Source organism: Belonocnema kinseyi, chromosome 7, assembly GCF_010883055.1.
Source record: "Belonocnema kinseyi isolate 2016_QV_RU_SX_M_011 chromosome 7, B_treatae_v1, whole genome shotgun sequence".
NCBI classification, from domain to species: domain Eukaryota; kingdom Metazoa; phylum Arthropoda; class Insecta; order Hymenoptera; family Cynipidae; genus Belonocnema; species Belonocnema kinseyi.
This window is the reverse complement of record NC_046663.1, coordinates 13467424-13477637: the sequence shown is the minus strand read 5'-3', so window position 1 is coordinate 13477637 and position 10214 is coordinate 13467424. Positions and strand designations below refer to the sequence as shown.

Genomic DNA, 10214 nt, shown 5'->3' with positions numbered 1-10214 from the left:
CAGGTTTTACCATCATGCTGATTTTTTTTGTACTCTTTCTCTCCTCTTTTTATCTTTCCCTGCTCACGCGGGTCGTTCAGAGGGTCCCTGAACGACGCGTGTTCAGTTTCTGATTATCGGAAACCGATCCTCCTCCCGTTGCGTAAGGGCCGATCAGCTTCTCGAATATCCGCGATATACGATTGGAGATAGCACAGGGTGGCTGTTCACACATTTAAATATCACCACAGTGCACGCCATGCTCGTATAATGCCGATATCACCGAGACGAAGGTTACAAGATGGAATTTCAAAGCGACCCCATTCCTAGCGAGTAGCGATCCGCATCGTTTATATATCACCGAAATAACTCGCCTGGAAAAAACCCTTTCATGACTCTCTGCCTACCTCACATTATTCTAACGAACGAGCTTTTACAAATATTTCATCCACTATACTGTCACAGGGATGTTTTCAATTCAAAAGGTAGAACAGGGTGGCGATTCGTGGGATGAATTCGGATTGGATCTTTTCAGTCATTTTATATTCAAATTAGTAATATTTATTCATAATTTTCCGCGATTGAATAAATTGAATGGATATGCGTCGCTACAGCGACGCATATTCAGTAATTTAAACTAAGGCAGGAGGTGTCACATTTACTGTTAGGAAAAGCTTCAAACTGTTTTCAACAAAAAAAAAATTTTTTAATCACAAAAATTAGCTGATAACCGAAGATTAGATCATTTTATAACTGACGTTCAAATCATTTCATAACCGACGTTTTAATCATTTCATACTCAAATTATTGATATTTATTTATAATCTTGTATAATTTAAGAAATTAATTGAATGGATATGCGTCGCTACAGCGACGCATATTCAGTAATTCGCACTAAGGGAGGATGTGTCACGTTTACTGTTAGCAAAAACTTTAAACTGTTCCAACAAAGAAAATGTAAAAAAAATCACAAAAATTAGCTGATAACCGACGTTTAAATCATTTCATAACCGACGTTTAGATCATTTCATATTCAATTTATTAATATTTATTCGTAATATTGTATAATCCAAGGAATCAATTAAAAAGATATGCGTCGCCGTAGTGACGCATATTCAGTTGTTTGAACTAAGAGAGGCGTCACGTTTACTGTTAGAAAAAATTTCAAACTGCTTTCAACAAAGGAAATTACAAAAAATAAAAAAAACTAGGTCATACCCGACTTTTAAAGCATTGCATATTCAAATTGATGATTACAATTCATAATTTTGTTTGATTGAAAGAATGAATTGCATGAATATGCGTCGCTGCAGCAACGCATATTCAGTGGTTCGAACTAAGGGAGGAATTGTCACGTCAACTTTCAGGAGAAACTTCAAACAGAATTTACCTACCGTAATTGAATGAATTTTGTAACAAAAAGAAGAAATCTTTTTTTATTCTCTTTTTAAATATTATATTTTAAATTATTTTCCAAAGTACCCATTTCATGTCAACAATTCTTTGTTAGAAGTAAAATAATAATTTTGTATAAAAAAAATCCCTGTCCTTCATGGAAATTACAAAAAAACAAATTCTGATGTAGAAGAAGGAGTTTTCAAATTGTAACGAATTCTGACTGGGAGCAGGGTTTTTTTCCCCTCTTCTAAATCCAAACTAAAATTCTTTAACAAAATTCCCGTTTCAGAGACAAATTCTCTATCCCAATTTAAATTAGAATTCTTCAGGGAAACTCTACTAAAGTAACAATTCTAATTTTTAGTAAAATTTCCTCTTCTAAATTGAACCTAAAATTAAAATTATAATTCTTTACGGAAATTCTCAGTTCTATCTCGGAATTACAACTCTTTTAGAGAATTCTCTGTCACAATTTCCAATTTTCAAAATTACATTTCCTTCTTGAAATGCCCTTTTCCAAACTCGAAATAATAATTCTTTATTAAAATCCCCTGTCCAAACTGCGAATTAGGATTAGATACCCTGATCGTATGTCTTACGAAAAAGTACTTTTCTAAATAAAAGTCAAAACTACATTTTATAGTAAATACCAAAATAAAAGAGAATCTGAAATTTATGAAAGAGAGTGAGATTTTCCACGCAGTTCACCTTTTCAATTTCTCCCCTTCGAAAAACAGATTCTCCTCAGTTAGATTATTCAAGTCTATTTTTCCAAATTTCCCCTAGCATATCACAATTTACCCGTTTCTAGATCAAATTATAATTCTTTATGTAATTTCCTGTTCCAAATCCAAAATTATAGCTCTTCACGTGATTTTTTTTTATGATTCGTTTCTTTCTTCCTCGCCCATAGTCAGAATGACATTTGTTTTCTCGACCAGGTATAATACTGGAATTTATGAAAGGAAATGATAAATGAAAATTTTTACGCAGCTCACCTTTTCAATTGCTCCCCTTCGAGAAACAGATTCACATTACAGTCGGATTACCCCCAAATTAGATTGCCCCTCTAAATAAATCATAGAAATCGTCATCATTAATTTTGACAAATCGAGCGATTTACGAAAGATCGGCCTTCTTTGGTTTTGTGAAAAATGGTACTGGAGGTGTCAGAAAAAGGGGAGGTCAAAGAAGAGAGCTATAGATATGGGGTATAAACTCTAAGGATCTGGAAACCGTTGATTCTTCACGGTCACGTCGGAATTATTCCTTTGTGAGAGCACAGCGGCCACGCTTCTCGCAAACTATAATTATTCGCTCGGTCGGCAGTAGTTTCCACTCGTGTCGTAAAACATCGTCTCTTACATGCGATCATGAAGGGAGGCTATTCTGGAGTTTGCGGAGCTAAAGGGGAGCAAAAATTGAGCATCACGGGCGGTCCCTTGGAAATTGAATTTGGTTACGTAGGAAGTCGTAAGCATAACCATTAAGCGTGCGTCTGAAGGCAATAATGAGAAAACAGTCAGAAGTTAATAAGGGAAAATAATGCTGGAGAAATTAAAAATAACGCGAGCAAAAATAAAATAAAATGGGTTAAAAAATCATAAACAAAACAAGAAGATGAAACTTTTGGCTCTGCGTGATTCGAATAAGGATTCCACGCCTTGTGTGAAGCTTCCTCTGGAACAGTCTACAAAAGCTTGACGCTTCTAATTATAAATGAATATAAACGCAGGTAGACACGTTTTCTCGCGTTTCCCTCTGAAGCTCATTAGCCTTTCGTTATTTTACAATGAAATCCCGCAACTGGTATACCCAAGAATTTTCGAATCCTCCTCGTTAAAATAGAAATACATTTCTGCTGCTACTTCATTAGCAATGGCGGGAGTTTAATTTCAGAGTTGACACATCAATCTCATCTGTCATTTTTTCTGTTCACGCTTGTTCGAACACTTCACAGTAGAAAATAATGTGAGACGAAAATAATTTGTAGGACTGATGTATAGAATCATGATAAAAAAGACTAAAAGCCAACGGTGACACAATCTCTATGAAAAAAGATAAAGTTATCAAATCTCGTAACATCTCTACATTAATGTTATTTTAATCTAAAATTTCAGCATTTGGCATCTGACATGTTAAAATTAAAAGTACTAGACATTAAACATGTTTAGTGTATTCAAGTGCAGGTACAAGCTTTATCTGTTTAAGATGTCTTCAGCAAATTATGTCTTCGGCGTTTTATCATAAAAGTTTTGTTGATTTTGATTCTAACGGTCTTTTTGACTTTGAAGATAAGGATACCAAAGTTTTGAATAAACTAGTTTAATATTCATACCCTTTCTACATAAAATGATTTCCCTTACAGAAAAATCTCGGTTATGAAGCGAAAATTAGGAAATCTCGTGACCGGAAAAAATTACATTTTTTTTATCACGTCGAGCTTTTTCTAATCACAATTTCACTGTTATCGTTCTTAAGTCGAGCTTGTAGCACGGAGTCTGACATTTAAAGATCATAACGTGACGATAAATGTAATAAGGGTAGTTCCCACCCCTCGTTAAAGCAGGCTATAGCTGCTGCAGATGGCTGTCGTGTCGTTTTAATACCACCTCGATTTTTCCTTCGCTTCGACGAGATTCAAGATTTAGGATTCTAATGTATTTTAATGCGTTGGATCGATAAGATTCAAGGGTTTTAAAACAGAGCTGGATGAGTGATTGCACATTTACAATCAGAAAAAGGAATCTTTATTATCTGATACCTGTTAGCCTAGCGTAGCCTCTTATGAAATTGCAGCCCTTCTTTGTAATCAACTGCAGCTGAGCAAACGAAGGTTTGAAATTAACGGGCCATTACGCATTCGAGCTTGGTTAATAACTGTGCAAACTATTCAAACCAAAAGCCATCGTGCATGGTTACGAGCTTATTTGTATGCATCGTGTTCGCTCTGCGGGGTGTGTAAACTCAATATAGAGGATGCTGGATGCGAATTTTTTCCAACTTCCCGGTCAGTCAGCTCCCTTTCAACAGCTATTCAGCGGCTAAAGAATAGTTCATTCTGTGCAAATAAGGTCAAAGGGAAAAAGCTGCCTCGATGAACAAATTGATCGCTAGTGTCAAATAAAGCTAGGATGATATAATATATATTTATGAAAAGAATAGTTGAATCGAAAATCGAGCACAAAAAAAGGAGTTTTGCAAACATGCGGCTTATCTCTAAATCTTGGCTTAAAGTTTCCAAAACGATAGTGTTTTGAATCTCGAAGTCTTTCTCTAATCTCTCTCACTGTGAAACGACGATTTCCATTAAGTAAAACTCGCGTTCAACATTTTCACTTCAGTGCGACCACTTTAAAATCACCTAATTGATTAATTTGATTGTCAGTCATAAACCTAGACTCATCATCATACACTTTCCAAATCATAAGTTGCACATTCTTTGTCAGGAGCATTCCGTCATTCGGAAATGCGACGCGTACGCGACGACGCATGGTGCCTGATTTAATTATTTTTTGTGAATTGCTTTGACCAAATTGCCCTTCGTAATTTGTGATTTTTTCCCTTTTTTTATAATTTCTATTTTGCAAACTCTGGAGAGTTAAGAGAGAGCAAAGATCGTAGACATCGTTTCTTCAAAATCGCTGGAAACTCTCGTATTCCTAGAACTTTGCGAGACAGACGTGCAAGTTTTAATTGAAAGCGATCGGTCGTCGACAGCAGTGGTTCTCAAACTGAAAGTTGTAGCCTTTAGATCTAGATTTGAAAAAAATGAGAGTAAATAGGCTTCAATTGAACTATATAGCCTCTCTGTGCTCACGAGAATCAAGTTCGCCAACGTGCGTTGCGTTCTCCAGTTGCCAGATGGTGTTTCTAGACAGGGGTGGGCGAACTGAATTAATAGATTTCCCTGTAGGCAAAATTTAAACAGAAAGAGGGTCAGCAGTCCCTATTTGAGCTGAAATCGTTCAACAAACGGCCTATGATTTAATTTTCATTAAAAGATTCTTAAAATTAGAAACTCTGGGTTTATGTTCTTCATTCTTATGAATTTCAAGTTTAAGGGCGCCTATTTTAAGAGCCATTTTATTTTTTACTCTTCGTGCTCCACTCAGAATCACGGACAGTAATAATCTCCATTTAATGCTTGTTTTATATATAAGAAACGTTCACAGATCATTAAAAGTTTTTCTCTCTTCAGAATGATCGTTCATTAAAACTGGAAAGATAATTGATTCATATATTTCTTCTCCTAAGAATTTGTAGTCACGAGATATGTAAAATTAATGCCTTTTGGTAATATTCTCGTTAAAAATTAATCTATGTTCATGTAAATGTTTATTTGTTAAAAAAGTTCTGAATAATTTCGACAGCACAGTTGTGGAGCGCAGATGGACGATAATTATCCGGAATGAAACAAATGATCGCGTGGTGACTATGTGGAATAGACAATAGAGAAACGACCGATCTAAATTTGGTATCTATGGAGCGGGAAACTTCATCGACCCCATCCATCAAAAGAGGTCCCATTGGCGCGACCTCCTGGTTTCATCGCTAGAGAAAAGAACAGAATAAATAGAGAGAAAAACTAGGGAACGCCCCAGGACAACATTTTTGGCAGCGTTACTACCCTCGAAATAATATCGCAAATTCGTATCCTGAAGATCCCTGCAAATAGATACACATGCCAAGTACAGGGTGTAACGAGCAGTCGAGTAGCATGTTCCTCCACATCTACTAGTTGAATGCAAATATTTTTCGACATGGAAAGAGAGCAAAGAAGGGAAAAGAAATATTTACTATGTGATCAGGCTTCGACAGAAAATCAGTAAATCAATTACGATAGAGAAATTAAGGACTTGAAACAAGATTCATACAGGTTTATTCAAATGCTAGCATATTTTAAGTTTACTAGCTTCAATCAATTGGTAACGTAGTTTATAGACGGCCCCTAACTTAAATTCAAGGGAAGCCTATCTTTTATTTATGGGTGATATAATTTTATGTAGGCCACTGCTTATCACAAGTGAGTGAGTTACTGCCTTTTATCGCATCAAGCGAGAGACAATTACTTTTTGTATTCTATTAGAAATTCTAAACGGAAATAATCTTCGTAATTTATTTTTTATGAAGCTCTTATAATTTTTCTAGCTTTCGTTTTAATGAAAATTTTTTTTGTTATAGGTGTGGACGATAAGAGATTAAATCGGGAAGAAAAAGCGCTTTCCTTTCTGCAGCGAAGAGAAACAGGTAAACAGACGTTTCATTTAAAGATTGTATAGTGAAGAACCTTGATAATTTGATTTCAGCTACATAAATTCATGAGAGAAACCAATCGAAATTTTTGAACGAATTGATTCATCACCAATTACACATTTCCTTATCTATCGCCGATCGAAATAACGAAATCGTTCTCGACATCAAGGCATCTTTCGTTCTAATCATTGTCAAGGAATTCGTTTGGCGTGCGACTCTAATTAAATTCAAAAAATGAACGACGGTTGTGTCACTGCCTAGTGACAGGTGGTGAAAAAACTTGCTCTGCTCCTTTTGGTGTCTTCACCAGAACTTTTATGGGCGGTTTGTAATTATGTAGATTGTAAATGATTAAACGGCTTTTTTCAAATACCTATCAATTAACATGTGTGTAATTTCTAGGGTCGCAGGTGTTCTCGTCGTTTCTGACAGACGTTGCCTTGTTATTTTTTCTAGCTTCCCACACAGTATATTTTAGAATTTATCCAAGCCGACCCTTTCTTCTTCCCTACATTTTCTTCCTACAATGTTTCTCTTCGACTCCGACCTGGAAAATCCTTTCACCTCGTTAGCAAAGTAAATACTTTCCACAGCATGCGTATACAATTCGGCATTAGTGCTCCTTTTGGAACAATACTTGGGAAAGTAGCGCGTCACATCAAAATGGAAAGGCTGGCAAAATGGCCTGTCAAACGGCACTGACACGAACAATTAGGGAACAATAAGTTTCATGACCCTGCGGATCCTAAATCAATAGGCTTAGGATGATCCGTAATGGGACGAACTGGCGGGTGTTATGCTCTAGCTTTAAATTCTAAAATCTAAATCGAAATCCTTTTAGCTCTGCCAGTGCTTGGTTAGTGGTTAGCTGGACATTGAAATTAGTTAAAAGTGAGTTAACTGTCGAGAGCCGGTTCCTGCGGGAATCAGAAACCCGCTCACTGCTGGTGGCAGGGTCTATCCGGAGTGAGACACACCGTTGGACCTTTAACCCCCCACTGACCTCCAACACCAGTTCTCTCTTCAGGGTTTATAGCAGACCGTCAGTTGGCTTATGTCACTCGGGATTACTGCTGTTTGGACAGAGGAAATTAACTACTTCCACTAACTACACACCCAGCCACCTTCTACCGGACGTAGATGACAATCATCTTTTTTAAAATTTTCAATGTAAAATTCAAAACTCGTCAGGTATTTTAGAAACCGATCTAAGCAGGGTTTATCTAGTGGAATTATTACCCCAGACCTCGGACTCGCGTCTGGGGCAATTGGTAAATTCGGAAAGATTTTAAAATCGTATCAATGATATCAAAGAATTTTAGAGACTACCAGGGATTGTATGAAATTTCCGAGAATTCTTAGGCTTGTTATCCCTTCTAATAATCGGTAAACGTAATTAATTCTCATTTCTAACAAATTAAGGGTGTTGAGTGCAGAACCTTTTGGGAAGATAAGTGCAAAATGAAATCTGATTCTTTGATTTTGGCGGCGCTTGTCGATTCATTATTCGCGGTCGAACGCTTTTAAGTGTGAAGGCAATTACCAGTTTAACCACCTTTAGTGGTATCGACTAACACGTATTAAGAGAGACTGGCGAAGCGAGCACTAACGAGCACGGCGAAGGGAAGACGCTTGCAAAGCAGCATCGTTTCGTGCGAACGCGTTCATCTTCGGTCATTGATCGCTAGAGCTCACCTCCGGGTGCAAAAATCTTCCTCTAGTCGTTTCTTAGCCTATTTAATGTAGTATTTAAAATCTTTATGTTTTATATTCTTATTTCACTTAGCTCATTTCTCTTACCACTCCTTTTTATCCTATCATATCCTGTCTGATCCAATCTAATCGTCCTAACTCCGCCCCTCACGTCCCCCTCGTCTATTTCCCTTTTCACAATTTCTCTTCTACTTCCTACCACAGATCTCTATCTCCTAATTTATTTATTTCCATTTTATCTTCCCTCCCACCCACTCCGATACAATCCCTTACTTCCCCTACCCTAGGTTTATATTTTCCCTCCTCATACTTTTTTGCTAGATCCTACATTCATCTTTACTTTTCATGCCCCTAGTCCCACTCTATTTTCCCTTCTCTTTTATCGGACTACCCGTCCTAAAAAAATGCGAGGTACGCACGGACACCCGACTGAAACTATAAATTCGAAGAAATGATTAAAATGGACTGAATGCACAGAGTTTCAGAAGACTATTCTTCAGTAAAAACTAGAAGAGTGAAAGGAGGGAGCAAGTGAGTCTGAAGAGAAGAGAGTCACTCATCCGAGAGAGCGCGAACGAGATTGCACTGTGGCCCGGAACCCTTCTGTGCGCCACCGCCAATTGTTGCAACGACCCTCATCCACTCGTTTTCCATTGTGATACCATTCTACCTTTTTCCTTTTATACAGTTTCTCTGTTTCTCGCATGCGGTACATTTTCATTGCCAGGTAGACACGCGGGAACTCCGCGCAATATCTGACAAAATGAATCGCCCCGAGTCCTAGCTCGTCCTGTTAGTCAAATCGGTGGCTTTCGTCGAACTGGAAGTTATTCGTTCGGAAACGCGCTTTTCGAATTTCCCTCCAGCTTCTGCAAGCACTGTCGAACGAACGTTTCTTTATTGGAGTCCTTTCAGCTAGTGATCGACTTCATCAGGATCACTTTCAGTTCACTAGACTTCGGATAAAATCCTTTTCACTCGGACGAATTTCCCTCCTATTTCTAAATCCTGTTACTCTTACGATTTTTAAAAAAGATCTTTATTTTTAGACTCTCGTAGCCTCGGTCAGAAACTCTTATATTTTCTAGCAAGTATCCTTCCATGGAGGAGAAATAGGAGGGAGAAGCGGAAGTAAATGAGGGAATTATAAGATAGGATGAGATAGACTAGGAAGTGAAAAGGAGAGGGTCGAGATTCAAACGACCTAAATAACGTTTTAATACGAAACTGATGCCCTTTCCTAAATTCATTTCCCAAGGTCATTTCCCGGTTTTCCCAATTTCCCAGTCAGACATCCTGTTGTGGTTTAATTTCTCTACATTAATATCTAACCTAATGCTGAAACTGATGTTGTTTAAAGAAACTCTTTACAATTTACTGCGTGTTACTGCAGGGAAGATATAGTATTTTTTGCAGTAAGAAATTATGGTGACAGAGCTTCAAACGAAAGCCCGACAAAAAGGTCCAAACGTTCCCTTTGTCACGTCTACCGAACGCGATGCGACATTCAAAAGGCGTGGAAGCACGCGGCCAAGAAGGCCACAGCCGTCGTTGAAATTTAAATATAGACCGTCGCTAAAGTTTTATGATTAAAGGATTAATTAACAGGGTGGGCCGTTCCTCGGAGTGAAGGGGAACCTCAAGTATTTAAAATTACGCAGATACCCGGGAAAGTCTCGCGATTTTCAAGCCAGAATATCACATCTTACGATACGGATTCTGTTCCGTTCTGTTCTGTAATTCGAGCTGCCGACCAGACCAACTCGACGATGAAAGTTCCGAACTCAGAATTCTTTTCCTGCCCCTATTCGAGAAGCGCTCTGCATCTTCATTTTGCATTCTCATTCTCCCGACGGTGATTTCCCTGT

The 10214-nt window shown here is 37.7% G+C and overlaps 1 protein-coding gene across 2 annotated transcripts in view; it reads left to right on the top strand.

The window, feature by feature from the left end:
* The window catches only part of LOC117176228 (discoidin domain-containing receptor 2-like), a 161111-nt gene that overhangs the window by 73633 nt on the left and 77264 nt on the right, over positions 1 to 10214 (top strand). For both annotated transcript variants that reach the window (XM_033366368.1, XM_033366369.1), the window contains one exon: positions 6562 to 6627. The gene's annotated coding sequence lies outside the window, so the exon portion shown is untranslated. The remainder of the gene's footprint in view (positions 1 to 6561; positions 6628 to 10214) is intronic.